Source organism: Pristiophorus japonicus, chromosome 4, assembly GCF_044704955.1.
Source record: "Pristiophorus japonicus isolate sPriJap1 chromosome 4, sPriJap1.hap1, whole genome shotgun sequence".
Taxonomy (NCBI): Eukaryota; Metazoa; Chordata; class Chondrichthyes; family Pristiophoridae; genus Pristiophorus; species Pristiophorus japonicus.
In genome coordinates, this window is record NC_091980.1 from 166,475,475 (window position 1) to 166,495,224 (window position 19,750).

The following is a 19,750-nucleotide window of genomic DNA, read 5'->3' on the forward strand; positions in this document are numbered from 1 at the left end:
GAAGGTCACATTACTTGGAAGGTGCGAGTCTAGGTGGGGTCGAGGAACAAGGGAGTCTCGGAGTACAAATACACAAATCACTAAAAGTTGCGATACAGGTTAGCAAGGCCATAATAAAAGGGAGTAACTATTTGTACTGCCTTTTTTCTGCGCATGTGTCGGTCAACCTCCGCCCCCCGATGCCTCCCGCCCGAACGGGAAGTGCCTGGCCGGAAGTGCAGCCCCACTCTCATTCCACCCAGCCGAGATTGGTGGCGGAGGGCTGAGAGGGCCGGCAGGCGGCCGAGTAGGGGGTGGAAGAGAAACTGGGGGAGGGAGCGGGAGAGAGAGACTGAGGGGAGAGAGATTGGGGAGAGAGAGAGACTGGGGGGGAGATGGGGAGAGACAGGGGGTTGGGGAAAGAGAGCGAGAGAGAAACTGGGGGAAAGAGAGAGAGACTGGGGGTGGTGGGGGGAGAGCGAGAGAGAAACTGGGGGGGAGAGACTGGGAGAGAGGGAGGCTGGGGGGGGGGGAGAAGGAGAGAGAGACTGGGGGGTGAAGAGAGAGAGAGGCTGGCGGGGGGAGAGAAAGAGAGAGAGACTGGAGGGGAGAGAGATGGGGGGAGGGGGAGGGACATGGGTGGGGGGAAGATTTACAAGGATGATACCAGAAATGTGAGGGTATACATATCAGGAAAGGATGAACAGGCTGTGTCTCTTTTCTCTTGAAAAAAGGCTGAAGGGTGACTTAATCGAGGTCTTTAAAATTATGAAAGACTTTGATAGGATGGATACAGAGTGAATGTTTCCACTTGTGGGGAAGAGCATAACTAGAGGCCATTAATATAAGATAGTTACCAAGAAATCCAACAGGGAATTCAGAAGAGTGGTGAGAATGTGGAATGTGGGGGTGGTTGAAGCAAATAGTATAGATGCATTTATGGGAGGCTAGACAAGCATATAATGGAGATGGGAATATAGGGTTTTGCTGATAGATTTAGATGAGGAAAGACAGGAGGAGGCTCGAGTGGAGCAGAAACGCCGGCATGGACTGGTTGGGTTGAATGGCGTGTTTCGGTGTTGTATATCCTATGCAATCCTATGTAACCCTTCCCTATCTTTGTAACCTCCTCCAGCCCTATAACCTTCTCCAGCTCTACAACCCTGTGAGAGCTCTGCGCTCCTTCAATTCTGGTCTCTTGCACATCCCTGATTTTCATCGCTCCGCCAATGGCGGACGTGCCTTGAGCTGCCTGGGTCAAAATCCCGGAAATCCCGCTGTTTCAACATCAGTGGAGTACCTTCACCACAAAGAGAAGGTCTCCCACCACCTGCTTGGGGTAATTAGGGGTAGGCAATAAATGCCCACCTTGCTAGTGTCGTCCAAATCCAAAAGTATGAACTAAATAAAACAAGTCTCAGTAATTTTTGATGACTTTTTACCCTGCATGTATGTGAAGATGAGATAAGGACAGGAGAGAACTCAACTATGATTCCCTGTATGGTTACCAGCCCGCTGACACTCACTGTCTAGACTCATACTGAAAAGTATAGCCTCTAGGATGACGTAGCAGAAGACTGCTGGTACCCTTGCAGTCAGATTCAACTTCATCACTGCCTATCATTGTTTTGTGGAGTGAGATGTCAGTTGTGGCTCAGTGGGTAGCACTCTTGCCTCTGAGCCAGAAGCTCATGGATTCATAGCCCCACTCCAGCAACTTGAGCACATAATGCAGGTAGACACTCCAGTGCAGTACTGAGGGAGTGCCGCACTGTCAAGAGGTTAAACTGAGGTCCTGTCTGCCCTTTCAGATGATGTAAAAGATCCCATGACACTATTCGAAGAAGAGTCGGGGAGTTCGCCCTGGTGTCCTGGCCAACTATAAATGAGATCATGCGTTTCTCGAACCATTGCTCTTGCCAGATCCTGAAATCCACGCTCAATGCCATCCGTCACCACATGCTCTGGACCTCTCCCTTCAGTAGCACTGACTCACCTTATCTCAAATCTGGTCTGCAGTTCCTTTTCATCCTCCAACTCATCTGGTGCTTTAACAAATAACTGCTTGTCTTCCTTTGAGGTGTTAAGGATCGTAAATTTCAACAAATCTTGGATACTCCGGATCCCTCTTCCCCTTCACGTTCCTCTGACCTCATCCCTTCTTTCAATCTCACCCTGGCTGTGTTTTCACGATCCCATCTGACCTTTTCCTCTCTCGAACAATCAGGCCTCCGCATAGTCCTCAGCATCATTCCCTTATGCCCCCACCTCAATAAATTTTGAGCTCAATACAAAGCTGAGCTCTTCTGAGCTGAGCAGCGCGAGTCCGGAGGGTGTGGAGAGGCCTATAAAGGCCCACGTCGGAGGAGGAGTGGCAGTTCGAGCAGCGCGAGTCCGGGGTGCGTGGAAAGGCCTATATAGGCCCAGAGTCGGAGGAGGAGCGGCAGTTCGAGCAGCGTGAGTCCAGGGTGCGTGGAAAGGCCTATAAAAGGCGAGCTTGTACAGCTCCAGCTGGGAGAAAAATCAAAAAAGTAGTAGAAAGAAATCAAACGGTGACGTCACAGCCAAAGGTGTAAGTGATTGGCTGGTGATTGGTGAGTAGCTTTTCTTTTTCTTTTTTATATCAGTAAGTAACCCGTTAACATTGTTGTCTTTTTCTTTTTTATATCAGTAAGTAACCTGTTAACATTGTTGTCGCCAAATTAAGTGTATCTAAGGGTTAAGTCATGGCAGGAGAGCTCGGTCACGTGATATGCTCCTCCTGTACCATGTGGGAACTCAGGGACACTTCCGGTGTCCCTGACGACTACGTGTGCGGGAAGTCTATCCGTCTCCAGCTCCTGACGGACCGCGTTGTGGAATTGGAGCTGAGGGTGGATTTACTCTGGAGCATCCATGATGCTGAGAATGACGTGAGTAGCACGTGTAGCGAGTTGGTCTTACCACAGGCGAAGGGTCCACAGCCAGCTAGGGAATGAAAGACCAGCAGGAAGAGCAGTGCAAGGAAGGTAGTGCAGGGGTCCCCTGTGGTCATCCCCCAGCAAAACAGATACACTGCTTTGAGTACTGTTGAGGGGGATGACTCATCAGGGGAGGGCAGCAGCAGCCAAGTTCATGGCACCGTGGCTGGTTCTGTTGCACAGGAGGGCAGGAAAAAGAGTGGGAGAGCGATAGTGATAGGGGATTCAATTGTAAGGGGAATAGATAGTCGTTTCTGCGGCCGCAACCGAGACTTCAGGATGGTATGTTGCCTCCCTGGTGCAAGGGTCAAGGATGTCTTGGAGCGGGTGCAGGACATTCTGAAAAGGGAGGGAGAACAGCCAGTTGTCGTGGTGCACATTGGTACCAACGACATAGGTAAAAAAAGGGATGACGTTCTACAAGACGAATTTAAGGAGCTAGGAGCTAAATTAAAAAGTAGGACCTCAAAAGTAGTAATCTCGGGATTGGTACACATGCCACGTGCGAGTCAGAGTAGGAATTGCAGGATAGCGCAGATGAATACGTGGCTTGAGCATGGTGCAGAAGGGAGGGATTCAAATTCCGGCATTGGAACCGGTTCTGGGGGAGGTGGGACCAGTACAAACCGGACGGTCTGCACCTGGGCAGGACCGGATCCAATGTCCGAGGGGGAGTGTTTGCTAGTGCTGTTGGGGAGGAGTTAAACTAATATGGCAGGGGGATGGGAACTAATGCAGGGAGACAGAGGGAAACAAAATGGAGACAGAAGCAAAAGACAGAAAGGAGATGAGTAAAAGTGGAGGGCAGAGAAACCCAAGGCAAAAAACAAAAAGGGCCACTGAACAGCAAAATTCTAAAGGCTCAAAGTGTAAAAAAAAGGCAAGCCTGAAAGCTCGGTGCCTCAATGCGAGGAGTATTCGGAACCCAGGAGAGGGCTCTGAGCTAGTTAGAGTGGGTGAGAGCGCAGATGAACGGGACCCCCAAGAAAGAATGCAAAAGGCAGGAGGCAACAGAGCAGAGTAGCACTGGGGTAAGTGTGAACCACAAGGTGATAGGAAGGGACAATATGTATGAATATAAAGGGGATGCAGGAGGGGTCAAAACTAAAAATCATGGTTTAAAAACTAGTATTAAAACACTCTACCTAAATGCACGCAGCATTTGAAATAAAGTAAATGAGTTGACGGCACAAATCATTACAAATGGGTATGATTTGGTGGCCATTACAGAAGCGTGGTTGCAGGGTGGCCAAGACTGGGAATTAAACATACAGGGGTATCTGACAATTCGGAAAGATAGACAAGAAGGGAAAGGAGGTGGGGTAGCTCTGTTAATAAAGGATGATATCAGGGCAGTTGTGAGAGATGATATTGGCTCGAATGAACAAAATGTTGAATCATTGTGGGTGGAGATTAGAGATAGTAAGGGGAAAAAATCACTGGTGGGCGTAGCTTATAGGCCCCCAAATAATAACTTCACGGTGGGGCGGACAATAATCAAGGGAATAATGGAGGCATGTGAAAAAGGAACGGCAGTAATCATGGGGGATTTTAACCTACATATCGATTGGTCAAATCAAATCGCACGGGGTAGCCTGGTGGAGGAATTCATAGAATGCATACGGGATTGTTTCTTAGAACAGTATGTTACACAACCTACAAGGGAACAAGCTATCTTAGATCTGGTCCTGTGTAATGAGACAGGAATAATAAACGATCTCCGAGTAAAAGATCCTCTCGGAATGAGTGATCACAGTATGGTTGAATTTGTAATACAGATTGAGGGTGAGGTAGTAGTGTCTCAAATGAGCGTACTATGCTTAAACAAAGGGGACTACAGTGGGATGAGGGCAGAGTTAGCTAAAGTAGACTGGGAACACAGACTAAACGGTGGCACAATTGAGGAACAGTGGAGGACTTTTAAGGAGCTCTTTTATAGTGCTCAACAAAAATATATTCCAGTGAAAAAGAAGGGTGGTAAGAGAAGGGATAACCAGCCATGGATAACCAAGGAAATAAAGGAGAGTATCAAATTAAAAACCAATGCATATAAGGTGGCCAAGGTTAGTGGGAAACTAGAAGATTGGGAAAATTTTAAACGACAGCAAAGAATGACTAAGAAAGCAATAAAGAAAGGAAAGATAGATTACGAAAGTAAACTTGCGCAAAACATAAAAACAGATAGTAAAAGCTTTTACCGATATATAAAACGGAAGAGAGTGACTAAAGTAAATGTTGGTCCATTAGAAGATGAAAAGGGGGATTTAATAATGGGAAATGTGGAAATGGCTGAGACCTTAAACAATTATTTTGCTTCGGTCTTCACAGTGGAAGACACAAAAACCATGCCAAAAATTGCTGGTCACGGGAATGTGGGAAGGGAGGACCTTGAGACAATCACTATCACTAGGGAGGTAGTGCTGGGCAGGCTAATGGGACTCAAGGTAGACAAGTCCCCTGGTCCTGATAAAATGCATCCCAGGATATTAAAAGAGATGGCGGAAGTTATAGCAGATGCATTCGTTATAATCTACCAAAATTCTCTGGACTCTGGGGAGGTACCAGCGGATTGGAAAGCAGCTAATGTAACGCCTCTGTTTAAAAAAGGGGGCAGACAAAAGACAGGTAACTATAGGCCGGTTAGTTTAACATCTGTAGTGGGGAAAATGCTTGAAGCTATCATTAAGGAAGAAATAGCGGGACATCCAGATAGGAATAGTGCAATCAAGCAGACACAACATGGCTTCATGAAGGGGAAATCATGTTTAACTAATTGACTGGAATTCTTTGAGGATATAACGAGCATGATGGATAGAGGTGTACTGATGGATGTGGTGTATTTAGATTTCCAAAAGGCATTCGATAAGGTGCCACACAAAAGGTTACTGCAGAAAGTAAAGGTACGCGGAGTCAGAGGAAATGTATTAGCATGGATAGAGAATTGGCTGGCAGAAAGCAGAGAGTCGGGATAAATGGGTCCTTTCCAGGTTGGAAATCGGTGGTTAGTGGTGTGCCACAGGGATCGGTACTGGGACCATAACTGTTTACAATATACATAGATGACCTGGAAGAGGGGACAGAGTGTAGTGTAACAAAATTTGCAGATGACACAAAGATTAGTGGGAAAGCGGGTTGTGTAGAGGACACAGAGAGGCTGCAAAGAGATTTAGATAGGTTAAGCGAATGGGCTAAGGTTTGGCAGATGGAATACAATGTCGGAAAGTGTGAGGTCATCCACCTTGGGAAAAAAAACAGTAAAAGGGAATATTATTTGAATGGGGAGAAATTACAACATGCTGCGGTGCAGAGGGACCTGGGGGTCCTTGTGCATGAATCCCAAAATGTTAGTTTGCAGGTGTAGCAGGTAATCAGGAAGGCGAATGGAATGTTGGCCTTCATTGCGAGAGGGATGGAGTACAAAAGCAGGGAGGTCCTGCTGCAACTGTACAAGGTATTGGTGAGGCCGCACCTGGAGTACTGCGTGCAGTTTTGGTCACCTTACTTAAGGAAGGATATATTAGCTTTGGAGGGGGTACAGAGACGATTCACTCGGCTGATTCCGGAGATGAGGGGGTTACCTTATGATGATAGATTGAGTAGACTGGGTCTTTACTCGTTGGAGTTCAGAAGGATGAGGGGTGATCTTATAGAAACATTTAAAATAATGAAAGGGATAGACAGATAGAGGCAGAGAGGTTGTTTCCACTGGTTGGGGAGACTAGAACTAGGGGGCACAGCCTCAAAATACGGGGGAGCCAATTTAAAACCGAGTTGAGAAGGAATTTCTTCTCCCAAAGGGTTGTGAATCTGTGAAATTCTCTGCCCAAGGAAACAGTTGAGGCTAGCTCATTGAATGTATTCAAATCACAGATAGATAGATTTTTAAGCAATAAGGGAATTAAGGGTTATGGGGAGCGGGCGGGTAAGTGGAGCTGAGTCCATGGCCAGATCAGCCATGACCTTTTTGAATGACGGAGCAGGCTCGAGGAGCGAGATGGCCTACTCCTGTTCCTAATTCTTATGTTCTTATGTTCTTATGTTCTGTTGCCTGCGCCCACTTCTTTGATCAGGAGTCTTCCTCCTGTCTTCAAAGTTATTGGTCTAGAAATCCCGGTCAGCTGCTTCCCGCGGGCCTTCCAGAAATACTAGGAGACCGAGGGTCTGGTGAGAAGGAAGAACTGAAGGAAATCCTTATTCGGTGGGAAATTGTGTTCGGGAAATTGATGGGATTGAAGGCCGATAAATCCCCGGGGCCTGATCGTCTTCATCCCAGAGTACTTAAGGAAGTGGCCCTAGAAATAGTGGATGCATTACTGATCATTTTCCAACAGTCTATCGACTCTGGATCAGTTCCTATGGATTGGAGGGTCGCTAATGTAACACCACTTTTTAAGAAAGGAGGGAGAGAGAAAACAGATAATTATAGACCGGTTAGCCTGACGTCAGTAATGGGGAAAATGTTGGAATCAATTATTAAAGATGAAATAGCAGCGCATTTGGAAAGCAGTGACAGGATCAGTCCAAGTCAGCATGGATTTGTGAAAGGAAAATCATGCTTGATAAATCTTCTAGAATTTTTTGAGGATGTAACTGGTAGAGTGGACAAGGGAGAACCAGTGGATGTGGTGTATTTGGACTTTCAAAAGGCTTTTGACAAGGTCCCACACAAGAGATTGGTGTGCAAAATTAAAGCACATGGTATTGGGGGTAATGTATTGGCGTGGATAGAGAACTGGTTGGCAGACAGGAAGCAAAGAGTGGGAATAAACAGGGCCTTTTCAGAATGGCAGGCAGTGACTAGTGGGGTGCCGCAGGATTCAGTGATGGGAACCCAGCTATTTATAACACACACTAATGATTTAGATGAAGGAATTGAATGCAATATCTTCAAGTTTGCAGATGACACTAAGCTGGGTGGCGATGTGAGCTGTGAGGAGGATGCTAAGAGGCTGCAGGTTGACTTGGCCAAGTTAGGTGAGTAGGCAAACGCATGGCAGATGCAGTATAATGTGGATAAATGTGAGGTTATCCACTTTGGTGGCAAAAACATGAAGGCAGAATATTATCTGAATGGCGGCAGATTTGGAAAAGGGGAGGTGTAATGAGACCTGGGTGCCATGGTACATCAGTCATTGAAAGTTGGCATGCAGGTACAGCAGTTGGTGAAGAAGGCAAATGGCATGTTGGCCTTCATAGCTAGGGGGATTTGAGTATAGGAGCAGGGAGGTCTTATTGCAGTTGTACAGGGCCTTAGTGAGGCCTCACCTGTGTTCAGTTTTGGTCTCCTAATCTGAGGAAGGACGTTCTTGCTATTGAGGGAGTGCAGCGAAGGTTCACCAGACTGATTCCCGGGGTGGCAGGACTGACCAATGAGGAGAGACTGGATCGACTGGGCCTGTATTCACTGGAATTTAGAAGGATGAGAGGGGATCTCATCGAAACATATAAAATTCTGACGGGACTGGACGGGTTAGATTCAGGAAGAATGTTCCCAATGTTTGGGAAGTCCAGAACCAGGGGACATAGTCTAAGGATAAGGGGTAAGCCATTTAGGACTGAGATTAGGAGAAACTTCTTCACTCAGATTTGTTAACCTGTGGAATTCCCTACCACAGAGAGTTGTTGATGCCAGTTCACTGGATATATTCAAGAGGGAGTTAGATATGGCCCTTACGGCGAAAGGGATCAAGGGATATGGAGAGAAAGCAGGAAAGGGGTACTGAGGTGAATGATCAGCCATGATCTTATTGAATGGTGGCGCAGGGCCGAATGGCCTCCTCCTGCACCTTTTTTCTATGTATCTATGAAAACATTTTAAAAGATGCGCACTTACCTGTTCCAGCAGCGCCCACGAGAGATCCCGGTCCTGAGGCCTTCACTTACTGCGCATCAGAGCGCGTGCACGTCAGGACGTCAATAAATTGGAGCTGCAGTCACATGGCTCTGGGCAGCCAATCAAGGAACAGTATTTTCTCATTCATAATAATGGGAACTCCGTAAGTTGGAGTTCCCATTACTATGATTGAGAACCCCCCCAAACACCAAAAACACTAATAAAAAATAGAAAAAAATACACCACATATTTAACATTAATTTAAATTAAAGTTATTTATGCCTTATAAAAAGTATATCTTTTTCCGATTTTTAAAAAGTTTTTAAAATATGGTTTAAAATAAACTTACCTTAGTGGGCAGGATTTTTAACAATAAAATCTGTTTTTAAAATTTTATTTTATTATATTTTTGTGTATTTTAAAACTCTTATGCCTGTAAAAGTAGGCTTTGCACCTGCTTTTATCAGGCGCAAGAGTTTTCAGGACATCCGCGGGGCAAGATCTTGCCCATGCGAATGTCCTGGCTCCTGAGATGCAGACAGATCGGAAAAGCCGTTTTTCAGCGCATACGCATTGTACGCTGGAAACCGGCTTTTGCGATGCCTTCCCAAGTCCGTACACACTCAGTACAGACCCGGGGAGGCCGGGATTTCCAGGCCATTGTTCCACCTGGACCCCTCCCTCTGGAATCTTACCCTCCTTAGATCTTTTCAATGAGAACTGCCGATGTGACATTGGCCATCTTAATTTCTCTGCTCCCTCACCCATTCTAACCTACCTCCCTCTGAACTTGCAACACTCGGTTATCTCACATTGTCATTAAACTTGCTGACAAGGGTGGCGCTGTTGTTGGCGACCTCCACCTAGCACAGGCTGAACGGCAACTCTTTAACACCTCCTCCAACCTCCCCGGACCATGACATCACCACCGAACATCAAACCATCCTTTCCAAGACTGTCACTGACCTCATCTCCTCTGGAGATCTTCCCTTCATGGCCTCCAACCTCACTCCCCCAACATCGCACAGCCTGCTTCTAACTCTTTCTACCTCCTTCCGAAGATCCACAAACAGGACTGGCCTGGTAGACCAGCCATCATTTCAGCCTGTTCTTGCCCCACGGAACTGATTTCTTCCTCAACTCATCCGACGCCCTCCGCCACTTTATTAGTTTCCAGTTTCCTGCCCTAACTGTCTTCTTTGCACCATGGTCATCCAATCCTTCTACACTTCCATCCCCACAGGAGGCTTCTGCCTCGAACAGAGGCCCGACCAGTCCCCATCCACCACCATCCTCCACCACCTGGCTCAACTTGTTCTCACATTGAACAACTTTTCCTTTGACTCCACTCACATCCTTGAAAAAGGTGTTGCTTTGGGAACTGTATGGGTCCTAGCTATGCCTGCCTTTCTGTGGGATATGTCAAACATTCTTTGTTCCAATCTCACTCAGGTCCACTCCTTCACCTCTTTTTGGTGACATTGATGACAATATTGGTGCCATTTCCTGCTCTCACCCTGAACTGGAAAATTTCATCAACTTAGCTTCCAATTTCCACTCTTCCCTCGCCTTCACATGGTCTATCTCCGAATTTTCCTGTTATGTCTGTAATGTACTTGTGAATGACTCCACGAGGCAATGTGTTGTACTCAAACTGTAGTGATCTTTATTTCTAACTCCAGAGTGAGGCACAAGCATGGTGGGCAGCCTTTTATACAGCCCCTGCCACCAGGGCAGGAAACCCGATCTCCACCAGTTGCACCCTCTAGTGGCGCCAGTATGTATATACACAGTGTAAAGCTTATTGATCGTACATCAGGTAAACAAGTCTCTACCTTATGCAACTATACAGTGACTTCACAAAGAGTACATCTATAGTCTGCATATATAACATCACTCTCCCCCAAGTACTTTGTGCCAATTACCTTTGCACTATGTGCTCTAGCATAGCTCTCCCCAGATTTAAGTGCTAATAGCCCTTGCACCTTGGCTGTGCTTTGGCTTGGCTCGTTCCCTATTAACCCCCAAGTTCTTTTGCCACAACGTTGGGTAGTGGTTACCGGCTAGAATGGCTCGATAATGCAGACGAGGTTCCAGTGGGTACTGGGTGTAATCCATGTGTGTGTCCATGGCTACATACATCCACCCCCCCGCCACCCCCCCGCCCCACCCGCCCACAGCGAGATCATGCAGCTGGCCCATTACATTAACATACAGGATCAGACACAGTGCAAGTACAAAGAAAGGAAGAAAAAACATTTTTTTTTAAACAGTTTGTATCGTGACACCTTGGTTCAGTGACTTACATTCGTTACGTTTTACGGTCGAGCGCCAGGATTGGGTAGATTGTATAATTAGTTCAGACATGGTCAGTACTGAGGTAGCAGTACAGGTATGCGAGGACACTAGTTCCAGAGCAACCGGACGGGGTCTCAGTCGTCTGGTGGCGGCGCTGCGCCCCTGCTAGTGGGGTGGGCTTGGTTCGCTCACCTTGCCAGGACTCAGGGCCTTTGCCATTGCCTAGTGGTGGGCAGAGCCACAGATGTGTGCGGCCTCCCTGTCCTCCTTTGAGGGCTGCAGAATCTTCTGCCTGCTCTTTAACGGTGTTGGGAATCTGGCTGTTCCAGGTCCCATTTGGGGAACTCGTTGGTTCTGACCTTTCGCTCCTGGACATGGCCGAGGTAGTGACTGGGTCTGGGGCTGCGCCGTCTCCACCCAGGTGGTGGGCAACAGCGGCCGACTGCACGTATTGGCGCCGTTTTCATTTCCAGATCCGTGGCGAATAGTGCTATCGGTTGACTGCAGCGTGGGATAGACCTGGGGCAGGGTATCAGGATCAGTGCCTTTACCCTCCCGAATTCTCTCACTTGCTACTTTTAGGGACATTCTATTCCCGACATCTCGCAACAACATTTTGTTCTTTACATTCTTAATCGGTTCGTTACATTGATTGTCATGCATACAATGTCTCTTTAAGTTCAGTTGGTTGCAGGTCTTCTTTAAGAGAACCCTGCTACGCCACGCTGCACCTCGCTGCAGCAGAGACGCCATCTTACCTCTGTCCTCGAGGTCGACTGCCTTGATCCTTCATTCCCACGATTCTGCCACAAAAGCTGGAAGAGTGCCTGTGAATTCGATCTTCCTCCCCAAGAGTCCTGCCACTGGAGCCCGGGAGGTACTTTTAGGTCGTTCCGGTCATGATGGACAGTCTGTGCCTCAGGTACTACACTGGTCTGTTCTCTGGTGCTTGGCCCAAGCGAAGGTGAGGTTTTGCTCTGCCTCTGAGCATGGGGGGCATCGATTGCTGGAGTGAAGAGGTCTTCCCATTTCCACTGGATCTTCCCCATCCACCTTCTTCCGAGTAGCATTGGACCATCACTTGCAACAATCCACAGAGGTAACTTGTGCACCACGCCATTATGGATTACACTTACATCCGCACTACCAAGGACTGGAATCAGCTCCTTGGTGTAGGTGCACAACTTTTCCTGTACTGGAACTAGCTCAGGTCATTTTTCGTTCCATAGTCTCTCAAAGGCATCCTGGCTCATCACTGACTGGTTCGCTCCCGTGTCCACTTCCATGAAGACTGGAACGCCGGTTATCTCGACTTCCATCTTCACTGGAGGACAATCGGTGGTGCACATATACACTCCATACACTTATTCTTGGGCTGAGCTGCCTCTCTGGCCAAATCATCATACTCCCTGCTGGATTCAAAGTCATCTACCGACTCCTCTGCTAGACGGTGAATCATATTTCTTTTACACATACGCTGGAGGTGGCTCTTCGTGTTACAGGCTTTGCATACGTACTCAGCAAACTGACACTGGTGAGCCCTATGGTCTCGATTAGCACCCCTCGGCGGACTCAGAGTTCTGGAACCCTGAGGTCTGTGCTCTCTGCCCTGGGCAGAGCCACATTCTACAGTCTTGCCTGTGAAAGGCACCATTCTGTGTACAGTACTTGCCGGGTTTGAGTCCACGGGATGAATAATTTGCTTGGTGCTGTAGGACGAGGTTATGAACGCCTGATTGATGCTGATGGCCTTCTGCAGGCTGACTGTGGTGTCGGCAGATAATAGCTTGTGAAGGAGGCCCTCGTGGCCAATTCCAATGATGAAGATGTCTAGCAATGCTTCGTTGAGGTGCGTGCCAAAATCACATGGTGACGCAAGTATCCTGAGGTCGGCAGCAAATTTTGCAATCTCCTGTCGCTCGGGTCTGCGGTGAGTGTAGAATCTGTGCCTGGCCGTGAGGATGCTTTCTTTTGGTTTTAGTTGGTCGCGAATTAGTTCAGTCAGCTCATCGTATGTCTTATCCTTGGCCTTCGTGGGTGCCAGCAAGTCCCTGACGAGGCGATAGACCTCGAGCCCACATCTGGTCAGCAGTATAGCCTTGCGCTTCTCTGCCAATGTGTCCGTCTCCCCTGCCAGGTCGTTTGCCACAAAATATTGCTCGAGCCTTTCCACGAAGGCATCCCGATCATCACCCTCTGTGAAGTCTTTTGGTGTGCCAAAGGTAGCCATAATCGTGTGAAAGTCTGTATTCTCGTCGCCAGTTGTTATGTCTGTAATGTACTTGTGAATGACTCCACGATGCAATGTGTTGTACTCAAACTGTAGTGATCTTTGTCCTTTATTCCAAACTCCAGAGTGAGGCAGCCACAAGGTGACTCCCCTTTTATACAGCCCCTGCCACTAGGGCAGGAAACACCGGTCTCCACCAGTTGCACCCTCTAGTGGCGCCAGCATGTATATTATACATAGTGTAAACCTTATTGATAAGTACATCAGGTAAACAAGTCTCCATCTTATGCAACTATACAGTGAATGCACAGAGAGTATATCTATAGTCTGATATATAACACTTCCCTTCACTTCTTTGACTTCTCTGTCTCCATTCCTGAGGATAGACTATCAACCAATATCCACTATAAGCCCACTTACTGCCACAGCTACCTTGACTACATTTCCCAGTTTCTCCATCTCCATCGCATCTGTTCTGATGATGCCACCTTCCAGATCAGCTTGCGATATATTTTCCAATTTTCCTCAACTGAGGATTCCCCTTCACCATGGTTGACAGGACCCTCGACCATATACATTCCAATTCCTGCACTACTGCTCTTAACCCTTCCCCTCCCTCTTAGAAACTCAATCGGGTTCCCTTGTCCTCACGTTTCACCCCACCAGCCTCCACATTCAAAGTCTCATCTTCCACCAATTCTACCACCTCGTGATCCCACCACCAAACAAATCTTCCCCTCCCCTTCCCTTTCAGGGGACCATTCCCTATGTGACACCCTGGTCTACTACTCAATCACCCCACCACCTTCTCCCCTTCCCCTGGCACATTCCCATGCAAGTGAAGTGCTCTTTTACCTCTTTCCTTCCCACTATCCAGGGCCCCAGCACTCCTTCCAGGTGAAATAGCAATTTACTTGTACTTCTTTCAATTTAGTGTACTGCATTCGCTACTCACGATGCGGTCTCCTCTACATTGAGGAGACCAAACGGAGATTGGGTGACCGCTTTCCAGAGCAACTCCATTCAGTTTGCAATTGTGACCTCGAGCTTCCGGTCGCCTGTCACTTTAATTCTCTACCCCACTTCCACTCTGACCTCTCTGTCCTCTGCCTCCTACACTGTTCCAATGAAGCTCAACGTAAGCTCGAGGAACAGCACCTCATAATTCGATTAGACACTTTACAGATTTCCGAACTCAACATTGAGTTCAACAATTTCAGAACATAACCTCTGCCCCCATTTTTTGGACCGCAGCTGTTGGTGATGATTCTGCTATTCCCATTTACACCTTCTCTCGACCCATCTTTTGTTTCTTTACTTTTCCCATTACCATCTCCTTTTTGCCTTTGTCAAATAATCTCTCCTGCCTTCCATCCCATCACAGCCCTTCCTTTTGTTCTTCCTCCCTTCACCCGTTCCCTGCTTCTGTACTTGCTTAAAACCTGTTACAGCTCTAAGGCCTGGAAATTCCGTAGCGCCCCGTTTGGGGGCAGTAACATCCGCAAGGCGGAATTCTTTGCGTCAGGCACGGAAGTAATACACCGCTCGTGAAATTGGGGTTACTGCCCGAGAGGAAGTGAAGCGCAAAAAAAACCGCTCTCCATTTCCTCTCTAGGGTGCTAACGGGGCGGACGGGTCAGGAGTGGGGCGCAGTGCTACACACTGGGCTGCGTAGCGCTGTCACGTGGGAGGAGCCCTCCCCTTCATTAAAAGGGAGTGCCAAGCTGCAGACTCTGCAAGGTGCTACCTGGACCACCGGGGAGCGGGGCGCTATGCCACCAGCCTGGCACTCAAGTGGAGTGCTGGGCTGCCAGATTGCTGCACAGACCCCACGTTCAAAGAGGCAACACAGGTAAGTCGACCAATTTTTAAAAGAGCCGCCCGCCACCTCCCCTTTAACAATGCACTGGGCCCTGCGAGCCTCCTGCCGCCCCATTCACGTCCCCTGAAGCTCTCGCTGTCATCGCCCGGCGCAGCTTCAGGGTCGCTTGCCAATTTTTGGTCCAGGGCGTTGTGCACGGTGATCACGTCGTCATCGCTGGTGCAGCGGAGCGGGGCGCTACCGGTTACCACCGCCACTAAATTCCCACGGAATTTAGCGGGAGTTCTTAGCGGCACTGCGTTTGGGTGAAAAGTCGTTTGTGCGCCATTAGTGCCCCCGGGGGTGCAAATGGGAGGTGCAAACAACCCCAATTTCTCCCCCTGACTTTTTGCAATTCTAACAAACCATCATCGACCTGAAACCTTAACTCTCTTTCTCTCTTCACAGATGCTGCTGGGTTTCTGCTTTTATTTCAGATTTCCACCATCCACAGTATTTTGCTTTTGCCCTTAATGAATTATCTGATTGCTCTTTGTGGGACCTTGTCTTACTATTTCATCAAACAAAATAATAGAAACCAGTATCAAACCCTACAAAACGGCCAGCACTTTCAGACTGAGCTACCTTAAGAAAGAAAGACTTCCAGAACCACCGGACGTCCCAAAGCGCTTTACAGCCAATGAAGTACAATGAAGTGTAGTCACTGTTGTAATGTCGGAACAAATCTGCACACAGCAAGCTCCCACAAACAGCGATGTGAGAATGACCAGATAATCTGTTTGTTGAAATAGCGCCATGGGATCTTTTCCATCCACTTGAGAGGGCAGACGGGTCCTCGGTTAACGTCTGGTCCAAAAGATGGCACCTCCGACAGTGCAGCACTCCCTCAGCACTGCACTGGGAGTGTCAGCCAAGATTGTTGTGCTCAGGTCCAGGGGCCATGGGGAAGCACGGACCAGCCCACACTGCGATATGTGTGCGCACTAGGTCTGTGCAGCAGAGCAGGTCTCCAGTTGTCTTGGTTAATCCTTGCCACTGGACCAAGACCTAGCTCTGTCAAGCCCGTGTGGTGGCTGGTGTGCAACGGCTACCGCACGTTAAAAAAATCCACGCACAGGCATCTTCCACCCTTGAGGATGTAGTTCGGGTTCTTCTTTCGAAACATCTGTGAACTCATCCTTTTTTTGGTGTGGAAGCAAGTCATCCTTGTTTCGAGGGACTGCCTATGATGATGGCTCAGGTCTCTGGAGTGGGGTTTGAACCCACAACTTTCTGACTCAGAAGCGAGGGTGCTACCAATGGAGCCATGGCTGACGCATATTCATTAAATTATTGAAATAGAATAACTGAAATAATAAATTGAAGTAATTGTAATAACAATCCGTTACCTTTCTGTGTTCTTAAACAGTATAAAATGTTGGTTTCTGAGACCTTCCCTTCAGGGCTGTCTGGCTGACTGGAAGCCTCTGTTCAACTGGCAACCAGAGCTTAGCAACCAGCTCCTAGCAACGGCACTATCAACAGGCATGGCACCCTGGGAATTGTAGCTTTTTCCTCCTTTGGTGCTCAGCCAGCTCTGAGGAAATCCAGCCAGAGTTTAAAAGAAAAGGCCTGATTTGTGGCTACATTTTGAACTGGTAGATTTGAAACATTTGTCTGTGGAAACCTTTTGGCTGAGAGATGCTGCTTGCTCAGTGGCTTTCGGTGCTCCCTGCTCTGGCCTACAGCAGGCCTCACAGCCTGTTAACTTTGAGCGAGGCCCATTGCCACCATTTGGAAGAATCCTGGTTTTCAGCTGATTGGAAAATTGAGACGGCAGGATGGTGAGGACTTTCCCCTCCCCCCACCCCGCCCCTGTAGCTCCTGACATGAACACTGACCCGTATCATTATCAAACATAATCATAAATGACCCTTTTAAAAACATAACTACCTGTGGTTCCCCCACCCTGGTTTTCTACCTCCCAACCCCTCTGATCTCAGTTTTCTATCTCCCCCACCCCCATCATCTCCCTCCAATCCCCGGTTAGCACCCTGCCCTCCTCAGTCATCTCCCTCCACCCCCGCTGGTTATCACCGCTCTCCCTCCACCCATCCCACAATGATTTCCCTCCACCTGCCCCCCCCGCCTCCCCCACCACACCCTCCTCCCCCCTGTCATGTATGTAACCAGCATACTACTGTAACCCTTATACAATTGTAACCCTCATGTAACCACGACATACTATACATACTTACTCGAAATGCACACCTTGACCACAGGGGGTGTACTTGTGGGAGATTCAGGTATAGAAGGGGTGATCCCTCGCAGGGCCAGACTGCTTAGTCCAGGTAATAAAGGTGAAGGTCACAGAGTGACTGTGTCTGCAGTACGTGCCTCGTGTGATTATGTTTAAGAGTTAAGGACTCAACACCTGGCGACGGGAAACGGGAATCACTGAACTCAGAGGATGGTCACCGATAGCTCAGAGGAACGTAACTGTGTGGGTTAAGACTGGGACGATTTTGTGGAGAGACTCCAGCAGACCTTTGTCACGAAGGACTGGCTGGGAGAGGATGCGGCTGATAAGCGGAGGGTGCATCTACTAACAAGCTACGGGACAAAAACGTATGTGCTGATGAAGGATCTGCTCGCACCCCACAAACCGGCCGCCAAGTCTTTTGAAGAGCTCAGCCAGCTGATCAGCGAACACTTAAAACCGGCGAGCAGCATACACATGGCCCGACACCGGTTCTACACACACCGACGTCAGGAAGGGCAAAACATCTCGGACTTCGTGGCAGACTTGCGGCGCTTGGCCAGCCTCTAAGTTCTCAGACGCCTGCAGGGGGGAGATGTTAAGGGATTTTTTCATTGAGGGCATTAGCCATGCCGGGATCTTCAGGAAGCTCATGGAGACCAAGGACTTAACTCTAGAAGGGGCAGCATTGATAGCTCAAACTTTCATAGTGGAGGAAGAAGAGACCAAGCTAATTTACGCGAGTAGTCCTGGGTCCAACGTGGCGATGGACCAAGGAATTAACGTGATAAATGCGGCTCAAGATCTCGCAGTCAGGCAAAGGCATTTTGAAACTGCAGCAGTCAGACAAAGGCATTTTGTAACTGCCCAAGCTGAAACCGACTCTAAGGTGGGCCCCAGACAGGGACAACGAAGAGGGGAGCGGCAATTCACGACATCAAGGGGACCATTAACACCCACCATCAGAGTGTTTAGAAACAACCAAGTGAACAATCAGAGAGGAATGCCTGCTCACAGTCCTTTTGTGAACAACGATCTCAGCCAATGCTGGAGATGCGGGGGCAGGCATTATGCGAAAAGCTGCAAATTTCAGCAGTTCGTCTGTAGGAATTGTAATGCCAGAGGACATTTGGCTAGGGTTTGCAAACAGCCGGTAGCGAGGCTAATCTATGAAACAGAGGAATCAGGCGAGGGGCTTGCAGTGCAGGACAATGCCTGGGGTAAAGCTATGGATGTTGAAGTTCAGCGGGTTCATGTGGCTGATGTGCACAGCTCAGACATCAAAACGCCACCCATGATGATGTTTTATTGAATGGCATCCCAGTGCGCATGGAGCTGGACACGGGAGCTAGCCAGTCCCTCATGAGTGCACAACAATTTGAGAAACTATGGCCACACAGAGCTAGCAGGCCCAAACTGGAACGAATGAATATGCAGCTACGGACATACACCCAAGAGATCATTCCAGTGCTAGGCAGTGCAAACTTGGTGGTAACACACAATGGGTCACAGAACCGGCTGCCATTCTGGATTGTTCCGGGAAATGGCCCCGTACTTTTGGGAAGGAGCTGGCGAGTTGAGATGAACTGGAAATGGGGGGATGTGCACGCCATTTCATCTGTGGAGCGAAGCTCATGTTCACAGGTACTACAAAAATTCAGGTCACTGTTTCAACCTGGTGTCGGAACGTTCAAGGGCACAAAAGTAGTTATACGCATCACCCCGGACGCCAGACCAGTGCACCACAAAGCCAAAGCGGTACCGTACGTGATGCATGAGAAAATTGAAAGTGAACTGGACAGGCTGCTCAGAGAGGGCATAATTTTGCCCGTTGAATTCAGTGAATGGGCAAGTCCCATTGTTCCTATCCTTAAAGCGGACAGCTCGGTTAGGATCTGCGGTGGCTACAAAGCCACCATCAACCGGGTGTCCCTGCAGGACCAATACCCGCTCCCGAGGGTGCAGGACCTTTTTGCCACGTTGGCAGGTGGCAAGCTGTTCACTAAATTGGACCTCACTTCGGCCTACATGACTCAGGAACTGGCTGAAGAATTCAAGCTTCTGACCACCATCACGACGCACAAGGGTTTATTCATCTACAACAGGTGTCCTTTTGGCATCCGTTCGGCGGCCGCCATCTTTCAGAGAAACATGGAACGCTTGCTGAAATCCATTCCCGGCACAATCGTATTCCAGGACGACATCCTAATAACGGGTCGAGACACCGAGGAACACCTCCACAACCTGGAGGAGGTGCTACGCCGACTGGAATGGGTAGGCCTGTGGCTGAAGAAGGCCAAGTGTGTGTTTCTGGCCCCAGAGGTCGAGTTTTTGGGCAGGAGGGTTGCCGCAGACGGGATCCGACCGACCGAATCCAAAACGGAGACGA

The 19,750-nt window shown here is 48.5% G+C and overlaps 1 protein-coding gene across 3 annotated transcripts in view; it reads right to left on the reverse strand.

The window, feature by feature from the left end:
- ccdc135 (coiled-coil domain containing 135) overlaps window positions 1-19,750 on the reverse strand; it is a 284,493-nt gene that overhangs the window by 231,442 nt on the left and 33,301 nt on the right. The window contains exon 1 of one of the 3 annotated variants that reach the window (XM_070878802.1): window positions 16,511-16,597. The exons of the other annotated variants lie outside the window; for them this stretch is intronic. The gene's annotated coding sequence lies outside the window, so the exon portion shown is untranslated. Of the gene's footprint in view, window positions 1-16,510; window positions 16,598-19,750 lie in introns of those variants that run through there. 3 annotated transcript variants of the gene reach the window in all.